General features: G+C 42.1%; 1 pseudogene; it reads right to left on the bottom strand.

The window, feature by feature from the left end:
* LOC111755307 (putative olfactory receptor 5AK3) overlaps positions 1-21,312 on the bottom strand; it is a 39,619-nt pseudogene extending 18,307 nt beyond the window's left edge.
* Positions 21,313-21,379: the final 67 nt, after the last annotated feature.

Raw genomic sequence — 21,379 nt, 5'->3', positions numbered from 1 at the left:
ATCCTAAGTTCTGGATTAATCCACACTGTTTCCTGGAACAGTTAGGAGCAAAGTTTTCCGTTTCTGACCCGCATGAATGAAACATCACAAACACACAGCTGAGCAGGGCCCATCCAGTCTTCCTCTGGGACTGGCTTACAGCCAGGTGCATCCAGGCAGCCTCGCTGAAGGTTCTGGCAGGCACTGGTGGAACAGTGGGACTGAGGTGGAGGAAATGCTGCCCCCCACTGGGGACCCATAAATTCTCAAGCTGTAGTCTGAGCTGTAGCTCTGATGATGGCTGTGTCGCCTTCACACACCGTGATGAATGACACATCTTACCAGAACAGTTCCACAGTACAAGTCTGAGGTGTCTCAGAAGTCCTCCTTCCACTTTTCCCTTCTGTGCACTTCGCTTGCTCTGAGCTGGTGGTGCTTCTGCTGCTGTGGTCCCTTCCAGATCCCTGTCTTTTGCTAAGAAGGCTGAGTCAACCCAGCTCCACTTCCGTACTGCTGTTCTTACCAATTGGTCACTGGCCACACACCTAGCCCTCTGTGGAAGGCTTTCTTCCAAGTTGTCTGCTGCTAACTTGTCACTCAATCTTGGAGTGACAGAGAGCACAAAGGGAGCAAGGTCTCTTTTCACACACTCAATAGGACAAAAGTCACTCATTAGGGCTCCACCTTTAGGACCTTATCTAATTTTTATTACCTCCCAACTATTCTTCCTATTAATACTATCACACTGGAGTACTGTAGGTGTCATGGTCAGGAGTTGCAAGGAGAACAATTACAGGAATTTATAACACAGAATTTATAACATTATTTTATGATGGCCCACCCAGAGTTAAATACAAGAAAGAGCAGGAAATCTGTCCACAACGCTAAAGACCTAGAAAATCCATCAGAAGGCCTGAATGCCATAGCAATGTGCTGCATGAGTACAACTGGAAACCTAAAGCCCATGACAGTGCCTCCCACAAATCCAACAGGAGGCCCAGAGCCCACGACAGTGACTCATGCAAATCTGTTTTACAGATCTGCACTAGAAAGGTCCAATTGTCAGCAGTGGAAGCTAGAAAGTCTGTGCCAGCGGGATGAAGGGTCTATGCCAGTAGGTGGAAGAATCTGCACTGGAGCCAAGAAGCAATGCTCAAGATAAGGACCAGGGCTACCCTGAATAGTACCTAAGCCATCCTCAGCAACAGTGAGGTCCTGGGCTCCTCTGACAAAGAAAACTGTCAAGTACACAGCAGAAAGCCAGCATGACAAGCTTTTTCTGAAAATTGAACAGCACAAATCTTCCCCTCGGGAATCAGGAGGTGATGCTCAATTTAAGGACCAGAGCTCCCCCAAAGTGAACCACAGCCATTCATAGCAACAAGGTCCCGAGCTCCTCTGATGATAAAGGCTGAGTTCATATCAGAGAAGAACTTCACAAGGTCCTCCAGAAGAACCAACAGCTCCAAACAACAACACTTAAGAAAACCCACAATGCCACTCTTCCTTTCCATGTGTCCTTTTATGCTGGCACCTTTCCTCAGATTGGCCATCTACACTTAGCAACATAGCAATTTAATTCAGCTGGTGTTAAGTTGACCACCAGTTTTTAATCCTTAACAGCAGGATTTCAACATTTGATCATATACACCAGAGTTCTTCCAGATATTGCAATGTTAGAAAACCTGAGGGTAATCATAGGAGAGTCAAACATTTGTGACCAGTTAGTCTAAAAGAAGGGTAGTCATGAGGACCACTCGCACTTTGGATAGTGTTTGCAATGACGTCAATTCTGTGAGAACTGTTCTCTTTTTGAAAGTAGTCATCCCTCTTCTTTAAATTGCATTTTGTCTCAGCAAAGAGAAAGTGACTAACATGGATACCAGAAAAGATGGGTCAGTTTTGGCAGGGACAAACTCTGTCATAGGTACACTGAGATCCAGGAACTGAGCAGATGTGGTTCAAGACAGAGATTTCTCCAGCTCTGTGCAACAGCCCAAGAAATATCTGAGGAGAAGACTTCTGGGACTTGGAAGAAAGTCTCTATTTATGCCAACAAGTGTAGAGATTTGTAGATAACCTTTCCTTTCTTCAATAAAGATGCATATGATTGTTCTCCTTTCCTCCATGGCCTTACTTTGCTGCTTGGAAATAAAATGTGAACAATGATAGACTTACTTGTCTATGGTGGGATCAACATATATGAAAGACTAAGCCAAAAGTGCTGCCCTTGACTCATGACGTGTTATTGTCATAGGAAGATAATGCTCTGAGTTTCAACCGAAGAAAGCTGAGTTTTCCCCTGCCAACAGTTGGTTATATTCCTGCCCTACACATTGTTCATGCCAGAGAGAATGTGTCAATTCGTAAGTCATTGACAAGAGAAATCCTTCATATAGTTGCCAGTAATAAAAGTATTAAGACATTAACTTAGCTTCCCCCTCAGGCTGATCTACTTAGAGGCTTAATTGTAACAGTTTCATAAACAAACATAACTAAAATTGTCTTTTTCCATGGATTTTAACGTGAAGTGTTCTCACGTTTCAGAGCAAACTTTCTCTTCACAAGAAGTTGATTTTTAAAATTCTGCATGAAAATTTCTAGGAAAAAAAGAAAAAGGAATCAAATAAGTACTTCTTAATAAATAAGCCATGGATAGTGAGATGCTTTATGTTCAAAAAAAGTCATACTAAGGGCCACATGATCTTTGAATTTGTGTCACATGTGTGTATGTCTCACAAAACAAACTGTAGTTTCACAATTATGGTGACAAGGCTATTATATCTAGACATAAATACAAGTTCATAGCTTTGTGAAAAGATGCTTAACCTGACTCACAAACAAAAACGAAAGAACTGTAACCAAAACTGGTATAAAGAAGTAAAACAAAGAAATAAAAAAGTAAAATTAAAGAAATAAAATCACAATAAGATAACTGTTACCATAGTCTTTAAGAAGCTTAATTTATTCAGTAAGATAATAACAGCAAGCATCATGAGCATCATCTCCACAGATTCTCTGAGAGGCCAGCATGGATCCCCCGGGCCCAGCTATAAAATCCCAGGGCAGAGCCACAGAGCAAGGCCTTAGAGGGAGTCACCCTGCATCAGCTGCAGAGCAACAACCTGCAGACAGCCCAGGAAGCAGGACAGCAAAGCAAGTGCCATCTCCAAGTCAGCGCTCCCTCCCTGTGTCCTGCTCAGGTTGTGGGGGACAAGGGCTCAGAGCCAAAAATAGAAGCCCCCGCCAAGAGGCATCACTTCCTCCCTGGTGACCTCAGCAATGCAGTGAGGAAACTGGACTGGGCTGGAAGCTGCCCAGGAAGGGTGTGAGGAGCAGATGACTGAAGGCAAAAGGAACCCTGAATACCCTCTGTGGAGGGTCTGCTCTGTGTGTGACCCACGGCTGAGTCCCACCAACACTGGCCCTGTGCACAAGTTCCCAGGCCTGCAGAGGTGACTCTAATTATCTCTTCCTTTTTAATACAATTACGGCCATTTTATTTTACTTTGGAGAAGACAAGAGTTTATTTAACAGGATGCTCTGCCAAGGAAGGGCAGCCAATGAGTTCCAGGAGAGGAATCACACTGCTGAGCCTTTGAGATTTTCGTAAGTTTGGGGGTGAAAGCAGCCTCAGGCCTTTAGCCTTAGATAAGGAATCCATGGATAATCATCCATAGAGAGGGGTAGACAGTGGATAAGGAGGTTGTACCTATCTATCTTTTAGATAAGACAGGTCAGGACCCTGGGGCAGGAATGTGTGGGCCTCACATCAGAAGGTTGGCTGCTGCCTCTGTCTGCCTGCTGAGTGTGGGATCTTTAACCTGAGTTCCTCTAAAAGTTTTAACCCTTTGCTCCCAAGGGGCAGCCACTGCATTCTTCCCCTTAGCCCCTCAGTGAACTCAAATCACCCAATCATATCAATAACTGCAGACTGAGCGGGAACTTTGTGTGGGGACTTTCTGAGTTAGCTGGGTGGCAGGGATGGGTGGCCTATTTCCTCAGGCTGAGGACTGAGATCTAAATTGGGCAACAAACTCTAATTAGCATTGTGACACCCACTAGGAACAAATCATTACAAACAATCATTGTAAATCATTGAAGGCTGAAGAAAGATCATCTGAGTTATCTGAAATATATAGGTGGCATTTTGTTTTAATAATAGCACAGCTGAGCATTATATTTACTAGGAGGTATATCTTGTAATCCACAAACGAGCCCCCAAACTCGAGTTCAAAAATGAGGCAAACACATATTTTAAAAAGCAGCGCTGATTTATTTTATCCTGGACCCAGCGACACAGTACAATTGAAGTCGCAATTCTGTGTGTCCTCGTCAAAGCTTGCAGGCTTTAAGTACATATCACAGTTTACAAAGTAAGGGGTTATGGGTGTGGATCAGTAAATGTGCTAAGGAAATTAGGAAAACCTTTGTTTTCCTTAGCAGAGATAGAGTAGTGTAGCAGTAATTAACAATTCTTTGTCAACTTATTTTAGCACCACATCTGTTATTTGTAGAAGACAACAATGGTTAACATATCAATTAGGTTAGGTTCCCAGGGATTCACAATTCTTACAGAGGAGAGCATTGATTAACATATCAATTAGGTCACCCAGAGGGGGGGAAAACTGCATACAAAACAGTAGGGCCACATTACAGGTATTTTAGTATAATACAAATATAACAAAGTTCTTTTTGCTAGTGTACAGCAGTATAAAACTCGCAAGGATACAAATTTTATAATTATGTCAAGTAAAAATGGACCAAAAATTAGAAGTAGAATAACATTGAATTATCTTTAATATGTAACTCTTTTTGTTTTGAGGTTTTAATCCCTAAAACAACAAGTTAAATTTCAAAACATATAGACCTCTCCCTTTGTGTGTCTGAGAAATCTGATTTTTACTGTATACCCAAAGACTACACTGAATAAAAAACTATGTCCCTGTGGCCATCCAACCATTATCTTGTTTTTAGGTTTAGAATCTGAGAATTGACTTCTATTTTGCCGATTCAAGGATTCATGTAATGGTTGACTACAGGAAACATAAACATATAAACTCTGAAACGAATAACACAAAGTTTAGTAGCTAAAATATTTTATATTGGCATTTTTAGCCTCTAGACAAACCTATATATAAGAAGTCAAAATTCTCCTTGAGGGATACCTTAATACACCTCAAAATAAAATAATAACAATATACAGCACAAGAGACCGAAGGACACATTTACACGAGTGAGTTGGATGGGAGTTTAGGTTTTTTATGACTGAAGGCTAAGACATCACAGGTAACAACTGTTGTGGTGTTTGAATCCCCTTTTTGTCTCTAGTTCTGCTCAGTTTGTGTCATTATTAATGACATTACTTTTTTGGTTATAGTACTTCCTTGCTAGATGATTGAGACCAAGTCGAAATACGACCCATGTGAATTAAACTCAGACTTCACAGATCTGTGAAGGTCAGTGAAGCATCTGTTTGCTCAGGGGTTGCTTTCGATATAGAGGAATGGAACTCCCAACTTGCTCTACGTATGGTACAAATTCGTGCTCTCTAAAATCAAAGAATGAATTTTAGAAACAACAGAGGTTAAGAACAGAATATGTTTACTGAGAGAAAGAAAGCTTCTATCTGAGAGAGAGACAGAAGGGATCCAGAGTCGGTTGCCAAAGACTTTGTCTTTTCTAGGGATTTTAATGGAGCGAAACCAAAGGTGAGGTAGCAACAAGGTGGGGAAACATGGGAACTCGCAAGGCAGGCAGGCATGAGGTGGGACAGAACTATGTCAAGCAATAAGATTACAAGTGTAATTGCTCAGGCAAAGTGGATTAAATCTGGAGCAAATAGGGAAGCGAGTCATGTAGCAAGTGGGCACGCTTGAAGAGCAGTCTCTTCCTATAGGGGTAAGGGATGGTGACTCCTGGCTTCCTCCAGGTTATCCATATAGTTAGAATACCAATCCGTGATGTTTACACTCTGGGTTTGGTTGCATTTGTTTTGCCTTTTGTCTTGTGGCTGACCCTCAGCCGAGTTGTCTTTCTCCCCCACAGTTACAAGGTATCTGGGCTTCTGCACTGGCTCCTTCCAGGGCCCAGTCCTGTCTGACTGCCTATGATATTTCCAACTAACTCAGCTGCCTGTAACACTTTCACACTGTGTGAGGAGCCATAAGCTCCTGTAGATTCGCCCTCCGCGCATCCTGTCATCTGCCAGGATGGGTCACAGTCTTGCTTGGACCACGTGGCCTTTTGCGAAGCAAGGGAAACAGGCTGCCCTTTAGCCACTCTTCTTTGTGCAGAATGTGCATTGGTGGACTCCTGTCCTCTGGAGCCCAACCATCCCCCTCCTCGGAGGCTGAGTGTCTCATGAGATTCACGGGATCTTATAGAAGGGTCCCTTCATGCTCTGGGTCCTGGTAAAGATGGAAGGCAAGGGCCAAAATATTGGCTGTGTGATTACTCCTTTTGTCTGTCTGTCTGTCTGTCTGTTTGTTTTGTGGAACCAGGAATTGAACTCATGACCTCACCCTTGCAGGGCAGGCTCTGTGCCACTGAACTTGGTCCCCAGCCCAACAGTGGGTCTGAACGTTAACTATTCTAATATTTCTGGATATCAGGGGACTTTAATGGTGGTGACCTACATATAGTTTGTCTGTCAGAAGTCATGCTCTTGTACAGTACTCACTGATCACAGCTGCAATGCTCTACACAAAATATGTAAAATAAAAAGAGCAAGAGCACCACAAGCATTTATCCGTGTATCATACTTATTTAATAAGAAACATTTGTATAGTCAAAGCCAATAGATATAGATCGTTTTAAACGGCAGAACTGAATTATATTAAGTACAAAGAACAGAGACACCAGAAATGCATTTTTTATATGTAAGGCCTCGATGTAATGTAGTATAAAAAAGAATTATTGACTATTTCATGTTTTAAACTTACATGCTATTAACCCTAAGTTTTTAAATATTAGATAAAGCTCCAATTCACTGCATATTTTATCCTGTATTTCTTTAGTCTCAGATATATAACCTAAGATTAATAATTATTTATTTAACTAGTTATAAACTAACTCTTAAAATTCAGTTAAGTAATCAAGAGCCTTGTAACAGAACACATACAAAATCCTCTTGATGAAACGAGGATTTTGGTTTTGGTCTTGTTTTTGTAAGTTTAATTAAGAATATTTTAAAGCCTTTAGAAGACTTTATTGTTTGAGACATGGAAAACTCACTGATTTTGACTTACACCCAATTTAATTAGATGTAACAATAATTTTTTTAAAGTAACACTCACTGGGGTGGTAGACAGGGGCTTCCAGGGCCACCCATCAGGAGGAAGCTGAGGCAGGCTGGGGCGCTCAGCTGCTTCTTCAGCTGGGGAAAGGCCTCCCTTTTATATAGGACTGCATATTAGAACAGGAGCTCTGATCAGTCTTAAGGAGAAAGCAACCTGAAACATTCACACGTTGGTTACTTTTGAAAGCACCTGTAATGCTGGCCCTTACCCCCGGCCCCAGTGCATCTGGGGGAGAGAGAGAGGCTGCAGGTGACACTGCCCACCTGCACCATTTATAGCTCCTTTGGGGGCTGGGGGTGTGCACTGTTCCTGTGTGCCTGTTAGGATTGCAAGCTACAGGACCAGCCTGCAGGAACCATCCGTGGTGGACAAAACAGTTGCCATCTTTATAGCTTGTCTGCTGGTTCTCGTCATTCATGTGGGCCACATCATTCTCCTGGAGGACTGCAAGTACCCACATCCAGTCTGTGTGGGCATTGTCATGGATCACCATGAGTTTGAGACCAATTTGGGCTACACAGTGAGATCCTGTTACACACACACACACACACACACACACACACACACACACACACACACCGTGTGAGGCAATGAACACAGCATCTTAAATTTTTAACAAACAAAAATACTTTCTTGATTGGCTAATATAAGTATTAGTAATTTTTATGGTCAATTTAAACTAACTTGTTTTTAAACCATGTAAACCCCAAGTCAACACACAGAAACACACATTCTAACCTAAATTCTATTATATTTGGGTTACCGCATTTTAAGTGTTTTGTTTGTAAGTTTGATGTTTACCTTTAGCTTAGCAGTTTTTTCCCTCCTAATGTTTTTGTGAGTTTGGTAATTCTTGAATACCAAATAACCAGATTTTCATCAAAACTATAACAAAGCCAGAACCCTGTAAAGGCAAAAACAAATTTAAAAGAAATTTATGTGAGCTCCCCCCAAAAAATTTAACCTTGTAACATCTTTCTGTAACTGTAGGGCAGTGTTGTAGTTTAGGGTGTGACTAAGTAGCCTAAACTCAGGAAAATTGGGTGTTTTGAGAGCTCAAGTGTTATATTTAGACCAGTTTTTAAAATGCACTTGAAGGGCAAGTCAGAACCGCCCATGGGTCCTGCCGGAGAAACCCATGCAAGCCCAGAAAGTATCCTGTAGGTTGCAGACCTCAGACTCCTTCAGGGGAGCCCTAATTCAGAGCATCCTTAAGACAAGAGACTCTGAAAATCTCATCTCACCCTGAAGCCCCTTTGCCTGGTGTTTTGATGTCCTTTTGATCAGATCTGGAGGGAGGGAGAGAGTGACTGACACAGTCCTGGAGAGACAGGCTGGTCACACATGAGTCTTCTGATCAAGAAGTTCAGATGACAGAGGCCAAAGTCAAGGATCAGCAACAACTGGGGGTGCAGGGTTGCCCTCGCAGTACACACAGCTGGGCCTTGGATGAGCTGCACTGTGCCTGGAGAGCAAGAGGGATCCCTAGGGGAGAAATGGTAGCCCCTTATCCCAGGGCACTGTCATGGGCCACGGTCCTTCACCTTCTGCCTCCAGCTCCCAGCACAGGGGAGCCCCAACCAGGGCCCGGCTTCAGCAAACAGGGAGCGAGGCTTTCCACAGGTCCCAGGTGAGCTCTTCAGCAGTGCCCAACAGGTCACAGTGGTGTCACAGCCTGGAGCCCTTCGGTCCCAGTGGCATCACCTCAGCCAGGGTCCTTCAGCTGTCCCTGGGGCAACTGCCCAACCACACACATGTGCCAGAGTACAGAAAGACCAAGGGGTCAAGAAGACAGTGTCCCTTTTCCCTGTCTCAATCCTCTTACAGCCCACAGATGCCTGAAAGTCACACAGGACATAAAAGGAACTTTCTGGTAGGCAAGGAGCATTGGGAAGACAAAAGTTCACTTAGACCCGGGTGCTCTGCCGAGTGGGACAGCGGGCCAGTTTCTGAGGGAGGAGTGGTGCCCAGTTAGGGATATTTTAAAATGAAAAGGCTGCAGAAGTGTGTACGGTTAATGATTGCCCTCTCTCCACCTCCAGGCCTAAAGAGAACAGTACAGATGTAGCATCACTTCCTGAACTTTTCCAGCATGAAGAAAAAAATTGCAAAATAGTGACAGTGAATGAAATATATGAAGGGTGGACAGACCCTGAATGTGCAGCATGCCTTCATTCTTGTACAATAGGACATGGGTATCTTTCCGCTACGGCACAGGGCCGACTCAGGTCTTTGGGGCTGTGTGTTGACCCACACTATGACTCTGCTGTGATTTAGTTAAGCTTATTTACAGACGTTTATCCTGCACACAAGTCTGCAAAGGACACCATTGCTTTTGATGTGATTCTGTGATCCCCACTTTACAGGAGAGAAACTGAAACTGAAGAGAGTTTGTCCTTCATCTCTCAGGAGTGACGGGACCAGAATTCACAGCCAGGCGGGTCTATTTCTTTCCTACTGCACAGTTCCAAGTTAAAACAAGCTTCAAGGAACCGAGACTCATAGTGGGTGAGTGCGGGGAACACCCCCGGGTAAGTGACCCTCCTTTTCACAGAATTCATTCAGTTGGCAGGCATGCTCATGGGAGACGGAACAGAGAATGTCATGGTAAACTCCCATAGGAGAGAGGTCCTTTGGCTGTGTCTTTATGTGTGTGTCTTTATGTGTGTGGGAGTAATAAAACCCTAAAAGTGTAATTGTTATTGGTAAAATGGAAGTGTGTTTGGCTTCGAGTTCTGGAAGCCAGGAGATCTACGAAGCCTCAGTGAGAGCTTCCTCATAGCTCTGTCCCATTGAGGGAGGCAGGAGGACAAGAAGAGGCCACACTTGCTCTCTGGACAGATCCACACCTGGGACCATAATGCTTGGCTCAAGACCTCTAACTTATTCCTAACGGCATTGCCATTATCACATGGCATTTCCTCCTAAAAGAGTTGCCCAAACCATCAACAACTGGGCAACGCATCTCGTCTACAGCAAGACTCCCCCACTGCACAATTCCTGCACTAGATTTCGTGTAACAGTGAATCGCCATTGTTCCACTTGTGTGAGATTCACTAGCATTTTCATCATTAACATCAACATAGTGAAGTACTTTTTAGGGTACAGAGACAAGTGCCTGCAATCCCAGCACTGTGGGAGGCTCAGTCTGCAAGATTGGGATTTTGAGTTTATTTGGGCTTCTTAGTGACTCAGCAAAACTTTCTCAGAAAAGCAGAAATAAAGACAAAGAAACAAAATTAAAAAGTGTGCAGATGTCAGTTTATGTAGCTCCTGTGTTTAATGCCTGCTCCCCTATCCACAAAGGCATACACAGAGGAGGAGGATACAGTCACAGCACAAGTTTTCCTGGTGAGAGTATTGGTGAGTGACTGCTCATGCATCACAACCTAGAAATATAAACACTGACCGTGCACGGGGAGCACTTAGATGTGCACTGGGGACTCCTCTGAAGGCCGAGGGAAGCAGGCACGGTGTGAGAGGGTCATAGGGAGCTGTGGGGAGGGGTGATGGCTGAGCCTGGTAAGAAGCAGCTACAGGCTCTGGCTCTACCTGACAAAGGAGCTGGTACCAACTCTAGATTCTCTGCCCTATCTGAATTGGCAGGAAAGACAAGAACATCTTGTTCTGTTACTTAAGTTACCCCACGGAGGACACTTATTTCTAAAGGAAATTAAGGCACCAAGAAGCAGACTCAACACACACGTCATTGGGTTTCCCATGAGATGAAAATGCTTCCAGATTCACTGACTATTGTGAAGAAAATGGCCCCAAATCAGAGTATTTAAAAAATGCTTCTATATACTTAATCCTGAGCCTCTGAAGCTACTGCCTGTGATTCTATTAGGGCAGTAGTAGGGGCCCTGACCTCGGATATCGGTCCTGGCAGCTAAAGCACACATCTAAATGAACCCCTTCTTCCTCACCCTCCTTCTGCATATAAAAATGCCTTGGAAGGTCACTGTGGGCCCTGCAACCAGTCCCTAAAAACACTGACTGGAAACAGGTTTAAGGAAATTGCAATGGATTCTCATTATAACACATTATGCTCAGTCCAAAATGAATGGGGGAGATGTCTACTCTTCAAGCTGGGTGCCTGGTCATATTTCCAAAGACAGAGTAATTTGTAGAATGACATTCTGTGTGTGCTCTTGAGCAATTACGTCCTCTGCTTTCACACTGGGTGCCTCTCTCCTCATTCCTGCACTCAACTGTGGGTAAAGTTGAGAAATGATGCCCACCTATTTCTTTAGTAACCATTCTCAGATTTTCCTTGCAGGGAAAGGAGCAGTGTTTTGAGATCTATAAAATTTGTTTTTTGAGTTTCCCTTAGGACCCTCCCCCCTTTAACAATGAAGATGCTTACATACTTGCAAACGGTCATTTTCCTGTTTCATTGTCATCAGTACGCTGAGGCTTAACTCTACCTTACCTATTTTCTGTTTGCTCCTTCTCTTTGGTTTTCCCTTTCTATATTTCTGCTTTTCTACATTTGTTCAACTTCTTAAAGTTCTCAGTTTTGTGTATTAAGAGTGATTTCATTATATATCATTCTGTTGCTTTTTAATGGCTGCTCTAGCATCGTAGGCACATTTTGTTGCATTTTTCCTATTAAAGTGGTATGAAAAAGTGCTTCTTCTGTTTCCAGCTTGTAATATAATTGTCTAAAATATTTCTTCTATAGACATTAGGAACCACAACAGAGAGTGTGAACATTTTCCCTTCAGTGGTCAAACACAATCCAGCAAACTCAGGAGGAGAAAATATATGCATTGGAATGACCTCTAATTTTGCACTTGCTATGTTCCTTTTTCTTTACTCATGTTCTTAGCATGTTCACCAGATAGGTGAAAGGTCTTGACAGAGGAGACTGAGAAACCTTATGGTATTTTATGCCACAAAAATGAAATTGACTTCAAATGTCAAGACAATTGCAGATTCAAAAGTAAATGAAGGAAAGAACATACTATGTAAACATTAATTAGAAAGCTGAAATGTGTTTATATTATTATAATAAAATGGACTGGAGAGCAAGGGTGTTATGTTTGGCAAAGGAAGACTTTACCAGGGACATAAAAAAAGTGACTGTTAAATAGCTAGGCAGAAATAGTAATATTAAACGTGTAATCCTAAATTAGAGGGCTCTGAATATAAAGCACAAAGGCAGGTAAAATTGAATTTGGAAAAGGAAATCCAATATTTTCATTGGAAAATTCAGTATTCTTCTGCAATGATAAAATATCTAGCCTGAACCCCCAGTGATGATCTAGAATGCAGTGCCATCAACCAATAGGGTGAATTTGTGTTTGCAGAACATTGAACGTGGGCAGAGTGCATGTTTTTCCCAATCCTTCCTGAATTTGTATACATATGTAACACCATTTAAATAATACTTGTAATGCATCTTTCTAGATATAGACGAGGCTATTCTAAAAGTTACAGAAGAGAAAAAAGCTGTTGGAATATTTAAACCAATTCTGTAAAAAAATACAGTGGGATGAGTATTTCGACTTGCTATCTACTTTGTCCCTGTGCTAATCTAAACTGTATTACTAGTGGAGGGAAAGACACACAGGCAAAGCAGAACAAGGCCTGAAATGGATCCACACAGGACTGGCCCCTGGTATTTGGCACAGATATAAACATCATTCACCATGTCAAGAGTAAGTCTTGTTTTTAAATTTTATTTTGAAAATAGTAAAAATGCAACAGCATAAGACAGAACAAAGTCAGTCGAGACAATGCAGTGAAACTGGTACAGGGTTTCACAGCAGGATACTGGGATGGTAGTAATAGGTACTATGGTACATCTCCTTAGCTTCACAATAGTTGTCCAGTCAATAAGGTATAGCAAAATCAAACCAAAAATAGAACATTATAAAACCAATTGAGAATACTGAATAGAGCAAAAGAAACATAACAAAACAAAACAGTGAAAATAACCTATGCCTTCAAACAGAAGATAGAAGGAAATCCCCCATATTTGCTATACTGCATATGGTCATCCTCTGCAGAGATGCTGAGATGTCTATCCCCAGTAGTTATGGGGCTGGGACGGGTGGGGAAAGGCTGCTTGATTTTCAGCCTGCGTGGCAGTAGGCTCAGCGGTAATGGTTCTTCTCCAGGCCCACGTCACAAAAGGGTGGGTGACTAAGCTGCCTGAGTCCCACCATGTCTGGATCTAGGAGTTCTCAAGAATAAGTCTTTAAATAAATAATGCTTGAGAACTTGACTATCTATAATAAAATGTTGAACTCATGTAAATGTTACACCTCATATAAAAATATGCTCAAAATACACCGTATAGTTCAATGGGAACTGTCAACCTTTCAGAAGGCAACAGGTGACAAGCTTTTTACTTCTTAGAAGTTAGAAGGGAATTCTGAGACATGACACCAAAAGCCAAATAGCAATAAATAAAAAAATGCATATATAAATTGGATATAATAAAAGTTTAAGTCTTTGTTTTGTGAAGTACCTGGCTGTAAGAATGAAAAAGCACAGTACAGAAAGGGGCAGAATATTTTCCAGGCCAGCACTGTGGCACACACTTAAAATCCCAGGATTATGGGAGGTCAAGGCAGGGGGCTGCATGTTTGTGCCTCTTTTGGGCAGTTTGGCATCTTAGCAAGATTTCCTCTCAAAATCACTAATAAGAATTAAAGATAGAGTATATCACCTTGTGAAATATCTGTGTTCAGTTTTTATTATGAAAATAATAAAAGCATACATCTGAAAGGGAATAACATCTAGAGTATGAAAGGAACTTTCTAACTAAAAATTGAATTAAATTGTATAAAAAATTGTTAAAAGGTATCTTACCAAAGAAAGATGTACTATTGGAAATGAACATATGAAGCATTGTCTAAGATCATTTGAGAAGCATATGTTATAAAAAATGCAGTATGCCTATATTGCACCTGATGTCACAGGAGTACACAGACACATTATACTTAATAAAATAAAATTCAGACATTGCCAAAGGATTGCAGAGCTACAGAGCTACTGGGTCTCTCATGCATGCTAGTGGGAATGAAAAATCGTGCAATCTCTCTGGAAAATAGTTTGGTACTTTCTGAAAAATCTACACATAGACTAGTACTCTCCCCAGTCCTTGTACTCTTAGACAATTCTGTTTCCACAAAACAATTTCAACCAATTTTTGTAACACTTGTAATAGCATCAAACTATAAACAACTAAAATGTTCTATAAAACTTATTTCTGAAACAAATTATGTTACAACTACACTGGGAAATAGTACTTAAAAGTGAAGAGCAGATTATTTGATAAAAGCAAAAATGTAAATGAATCTCAATAGCACTGAGGAAAAAGAAAAGCAATTTGCAAAGGCTACTTTCACAATGTTACTCAAACGGAAAAATAGCAGAGCTGGAGGAAAGCTTTGTGACCTCAGGGTTCAGAGTGGTAGGTTGCAGGCTGGCTGGCTTATCTGGGAGAGTGTGAGAGCCAGCTGCCAGGATCTCTGCCCTGGAAGGTGCCATGTGCATCCTGATGACTACGCTGGTCCAGAAGCTGACATAAGAGAAAGACACAGATTCTCCTCACTCACGGTACAGATTTGGGATCCAGAGTTTTCTGGTCAGATATCCCCACTGAGGGACAGTGGTGTCCTCAAAGGCTTATGGGATCTCCTGCTCCATGCTTGGAACCTCCTGTGAGTAGCTGAATGTTTCAATATAAGACGTCAAGTAAAAAGTAAGAGGAGAAATCAGAGCCTACTCTGAGGTGATGTGAGGGTCAGCGAGTGAATATGTGTCAGCTCCCAGCACAGGGACAGGCATTGAATGAGTCCCCAGTGACCACAGCCACACACACACAAAGGCTCCTCCAGAGGCTCGCAATACTGATGGAACCCTGGGTGAGCGGGTCGATCTATCACATCCACTCCCTGGCTCCTTCACTCTCCTTGCTCACGCATTTCCATCCCATCAACAGAAGGGAGCTGAGTCCTCCTGGGCTTGGGGAGCTCACTGCGCTGTCTCTCTCCTTCTGCTCTGCTGCCTCCTACATTCGTCACTAGGGGACGCAGTGGACTCTGCTCGCCTACCCTGCAGTGGTGTCTAAATTCTCTTTCTGTACCTGCTGTGGGCTGATTGCTCTCAGGGCCTCTCTGTGCTTCCCCTGTCAGGGAGCTTATAGCTGGGGCTTAAGGGATCAATTTCTACTTTCCCTGTGCATTTGTGCCTCCTGGGGCTTAGGCAGAATTAAGAATAGTGGTTATGGTGATCTTTGGATAATGAAAGTTTACCTTCTCCAAAGAGGACAATTTTAATAAATATTCCTGTAATTTTTAGAGGGAATAAAGGTATTTAATGTCACTTGTTGTTTGACAACCAGCTCTTTTTTCTTGTCATCCATTAGGTTGAACACATTTTTTATCTCTGAAAATCTGTAGTTAGGTATACTTAAACCTGTCTCTCTAATTGGTCAAAAGCACAGTTTCTGTAAAAAGAACTCTATTTCTAACCTAAATTCACATGCAGCTCTAATCTTAAGGTAGTTTTCTTCACATTATCTAGCAACCCTGGATCTGTTTTTTCTTTTTCTTGCTTTTAATTTTTTTTTAAATTTTAAGAGACTAAAACCAAGCAAAATAAGACAGAATATAGCCATTCAAAACAAAACATTGGAAGTGATACAGAATTTCAAAACCAGGTAATAGAAAGTCAACAATGGCTACCTTAATGCCTCTTGTTATCTTCATAATAACTGCTCAACAAAATAAAATAGCTGCCAGGCAAAATAAAATCAAACAAAACAGAACAGAATATAACCAGTGAAAACAAAACAATGAAAGTGAACAGAATTTCAAAACAAGATAGTAGGAAATCAAAACTGAGGCTGTGGATTCAGAGGCGTAAGCACCTGCCTAGCAAGTGTGAGGTTGTGAGTTCGATCCCTGGTACAAAAAAAAAAAATAGTAAAAACAAACAGCTACTATATCTTGTTAACTTTGAAATAGCTGCCCATGCCATCAGATATAAAATCAAACAAAACAAAACAGAATAAAGCCAAACAAAACAATGAAAATGATACAGCACTTTAAAACAAGATGATAGGGAATTAACAATGGCCACCACCTTCAGAAGGAGATCCCCCATAGTTTCTAGATTGTGTATTGTTATCCTCTAACTAGGTGTTCAGACTTTAGGCTTTAGACTTGCAACGTCTTATCAAATATTAAACACTATAAGCATTTTTTTACTTCAATAACTATCATGTAAGCCTGTGTTTCTCCTTTAATCTGGATCTATTTTTTCATGATCTCAGCTACTTTTAAAGTATATTTTATTAGCTGATCATCAAAATCAGCCCTGTCTGTTACTGTCTTCTCTCATCGGTTGCATAAGCCATGTACTTTCAGTTTTTAACCTCTTGCATTTATGTTTGAGATTTTTTATGACTCCAGTTATTTTCTATGTTAGGCACTCACAGTGTACATGTCTTTATTTAGCTCCTCTGTCTTTTTTATTAATATTTTATCAGGACTCCCTAGTCATGTATTTTATTAGGTCATTAACTCTTTAATTATCTCTACTTTGAATTGACCTAGCATCTTATTAATCTGTTTTGTTACTTCCACTGCTATCATTGAGATATTTTGGGTATATGACTCTGGATTTCTTTCCCCTTCTGTCCCCTGTGTTTGACTTTTATTTTTCTGTGCTGAGGTTTACACATTGCTTGTAGTGGGAGTCTACATTGTTAGCCTTTGGGTCATGACTACTTTTCAGAGCTGTCCTCCGGGGTAGCCAGCTACTGACTTTGGGTCTGTCCCAGGAGCCAACCTGTTTTAATTTATTAGGGAGGGACGTTTTCAGTCTATTTGACCCACAGCTAGGTCATTATAATGGATGGGGGTATTGTTTATGACACCCAGGGAATCTAAATCTTGCTGTGCAGAGAAAAACCTTTTGATAGTAACAAGTATTTCACCTTTGGTAAAAAAGTAAATTCAGCAATGACAATAGAACCAAATATAAACTGGGTAATGGCAAACCACAGTAGCTAACACTGTACCACTTTTAACTGCAAGGATTAGATCTATAGTTCTAGCACAAATTCTAAAATGAAGCAGGCACTGACATATAGAGAGTATCTACACAGCAGGGTAATTTTACCTCATTCACAGCAGTCTTCAAACATAGTGAGATGTAGTTAGTTATCTCCAGGCTCATAAGGGTAAGTGGCTGTACAAGTAAGGATAAGGTATGGGCAGGAAAGCATAAAGGCAAACAGAAAATCAGATTAAAAATTAAGCAACAGAAAATGGGGAAAAAGGTAGCAAGACTGATGTAAACGATCCTATTAAGGAGTAAAATAAAATTAGCAGTACTAGATAATAATAACAGAACAAAAGCTAGAGATAGGATACCTAATAGGGGATAGAGATTAAACTAGATAGAAAAAATAAAAAAACTGAGAAAACAATTTAAAAGATAACAAAAAAGATGAGAGAGAGAGAGAGAGAGAGAGAGAGAGAGAGAGAAAAGAGACTGAGAGACAGAGAAAGAGAGAAAGAGAAAGAAAGAGGAGAGACTGAGGGACAGAGAGAGAGACAGAGAGAGAACTTATTTACAGAAGTAGAACAAAGTAAAGTTCAAGAGGTAGAATAAGAAAATATGTGATAAAATTTCAAATTCTATGAAAAAACCCCTAAAACTACAAAAGATACCAATAGAAGAGAAGAAAGAAACTGTATCAAAGAAGAGAGAAGAAAAAACATTCCTACTTATTTCCAGACTGTGGTCTTGATCCCACAAATCACATTTTTCTTTGCCCCTCCTTAGCCTGAGGGCTTGTTCTGAGGACTTCTCTGTTTATGGAGTCCCCGGTGTACACCCCTGTTTGTGGCAACTGTTTGAGTTGGGATATGGGTCCAGGAAAAGTGTGGGGCTGAAGCTCCTGAGGCTGCTGGTCAGAATTCCTCCTATAGACTATTCCACGGTCTGTGGGACCAGCTGTAAACTCCGCATGAAGGCTCTTGGAGACAGGTGTTCCTGGGGTTGAGGTGGGGGCATACTTGCAGGCCTGAGGAGGACACGGGATGTTGGGTACTGTCTCATGGGATTCAGGGACACTGGACAAAACTTTAACGTTTGCTACAAACCAGGCAGAGGACTCTCCTCGGGGACCACAGTGACACGTGTGATTGAGCCACTGGGGTCCCTGGGATAGACTTGTGGACTCTGGTGCTGAGTCAGGACTCCAATAAACCCATTGCCACAAATAGGAGCTCACATGGGACTGGAGCCCTCTGTGAGGACCCGTGCCCTCCAAGGCTGCTGCCGGGCATTAGAGGTCATCTCCAGCTTGTCTAGGGGGTGATGGGTTTCAGTGAGCCCTGAGCATGTGTTGTAGTCACAGTTTGCAAGGAGAACAGTTTAACCAAAAACAATTTATAGTATTATTTTATAATAGTCACCCAGAGTTATATAAGAAAAAATTCAGGAAATCTGTCCATACACTGGTGACCCGAAAATCCAGCTGAGGGCCTGGATCCATGGCAGTGTCCTGCATGAGTCCAGCTGAAGACCTAGCACCCATGACGGTGCCCCCACAAGTCCAATTGGAGGCCCAGAGCTCACCACGAGGACTCCTGTAAGTCTGTTTCATGGATCTGTGCTGAGAAGGCCCAGAGGGCAGTGGTGGAAGAAGAAAGTCTGTGCCAGCGGGATGAAGGCCATGTGCCAGTGGTTGAGGGCTCTGCACCGGAGCCAGGAAGCAATGCTCAAAGTAAGGACCAAGACTCCCCTGAAAAATACAACAGCCATTCTCAGCAACAGCCAGGTCCTGAGCTCCTCTGATGATAAGAACAACTGAGTTCATATCAGGAAAGAAGCTCAGCAAACTGCTTCAGGAGAACCCAGGGCAACAGGAGATCTAACAACACTACTTCTTCCTCTCCAATCCTCCTTTTCACGTTGCTGACAACAGTCCCCAGGAGGTCCCTCCACACCCAGAAGCACACTGGTTCAGTTCAGCTCGGTGTTGCAAGCTGACTGTCAGTTGTTGCTCCTCCATAGTGGAGCTCAGGGGATCCTGGGGCGTCAATACAAACTTAAGCAGGAGCAAACAAAGGTGCTAGGTTGGTGTGGGGCTAACTGGAGCCATCTTCCTTGACCCTGGTGTATCCAGGGCCCAATACTGCAGGATCAAGACACAACGAGCATGGCTCCTGTGTTCTCTGCAAGCCTGAATTTGATGGGGAGGGAGGGAGCCTGTGAGGATAGGATGGGGCTGCAGCATGCTGGGTGATTGGAGAAAGGATGCTGTGAGGAGGGGCTCCTGGATTCCCTTTGGCCATCTGGGACATTCTCAGGACTGGTACTCCTGGAGTGGGCAAACATGGGGACCTGTGGGCCACGTCCCCTTGTCCCCTGTTTGACCACCTGAGTGTACACTTTGTTTGAACTGCAAGTATCTTCTTTCAAATTGATTTTTTTGTGTCAGGCATAAATCCTTCCCTGATTCCTATGTCTTTAGTCAATTTTCTCTGAGTTTCTCTGATGTTTTTCTTCTCTTCTGTTCAGCCGTGTGCTGCCACTGCCTGACATGAGTGTTTGTGAGTGGTAGCAAGAGTATCCAATGTGGGAATTTGGGAAGAGAAAAACTCGAGGTGTAAGATGATCTTTTAAAAGCAATTTATTCATTTATATTCATTTTACAATTTAAATTATTACACAGTTTAAATAGAATTTAAATGAAAATCATTATAAACAATTTAAGAAACATTTAAAAAACATTGAAAACAAGGAAATGAATGTTTAACGATAGTTATATGTAATGTGTATTTTTCCAACAATTAAAATATGTTTTAAAAATATTTGCAATAGTAATTTTTTAAGTTCATGCATGCTTCATTATATTTTTAGTGATCTCGATTAGGACTCTTTGTTGCAAAATCTGCATTCCGGGAAACATGAGACTCAGGAGAAATCTCAGAGTGGCTTGCATATTCTAAGATTTTGTGCATTGAAAGGGTAGTCCTGATTTGAATACTGAATGCCTTCAAACTGAGATCACTAAATGTGGTAACATGTATCCACTGTGGCACTCTGATGCGCTGAATTCTAACAACTCAGCCTCAATATGCAGAACTTCTTCACTGTCATTTTCACAGCTTCTTTGACCTCCTTGTTTCTCAAGATGTAGATCAGAGGGTTCAGCATGGGAATGATGATGCTGTAGAATACGGAGACCACTTTCATGTGCTCCTGCGAATGCCCAGATGGAGGCTGTAAGTACATGTAGGAGAGGGTCCCATAGAATATGGTGACAGCTGTGAGGTGGAAGGCACTGGGTGGAAAAGGTGTTCTTTTTCCCCACAGCAGAAGACATCCTTAGGATGGTGACCAAGATGCGGATGTAGGAGATCACGACTGACACAGTGAATGTTAAGTTGAACCCCACAAAATAACAAGTACAATGATGTTGATGTCAATGCTAGAGCCAGAAAGGGCAGGAATTGGGAGGAAAAAGAAAAAGTGGTTAATGGCGTTGGACTTACAGAAGGACAGGGAAATGTAAAACCTGTGTGGACAGAGGCATTTATTGAACCCGTGAGACATGAGCCAGCTACCAGTTGGGTGCAGACTGCTCAGGACATGATTATGAGATAGCAAAGTGGCTTGCAGACGGCTATGTAATGGTCCATTGCCATCGCTGCCAGGAGGTAGCAGTCACTGGTTGCAAATGTTGCATACACCAACAACTGGATTACACATCCTCTGAATGATATGGATTTGTCTTCTGCTATGAAGTTCTGGAGCATCTTGGGAGTGATAGCAGATGTGTAGCAGATGTCAACAAAGGCCAGGTGTTGCAAGAAGTGCATGAGTGTGTGCAACCTGGAATCCGTCTGGATGAGCAGAATCATCCCAGTGTTTCCCACCATGGACGTCATGTAGACCACAAAAAATACCAAGAAGAGGCGGACCAAAACTGCTGTTGGCCACCAAATCCCAGAAGATAGAATTCAGTCACCTCAGTGCCATTCTTTTGGGTCATGACTACCAAATGTCTGGACGGGATGGTAAGAAGGATCAAGAAAATCAATGAACTTGCTGGAATTTCT

Source organism: Cavia porcellus, unplaced genomic scaffold (assembly GCF_034190915.1).
Source record: "Cavia porcellus strain 051 isolate PalLab524CR breed Dunkin Hartley unplaced genomic scaffold, mCavPor4.1 scaffold_17, whole genome shotgun sequence".
NCBI classification, from domain to species: domain Eukaryota; kingdom Metazoa; phylum Chordata; class Mammalia; order Rodentia; family Caviidae; genus Cavia; species Cavia porcellus.
The sequence above is the reverse complement of the archived record's forward strand: the minus strand, read 5'-3'. Positions and strand labels throughout refer to the sequence as shown.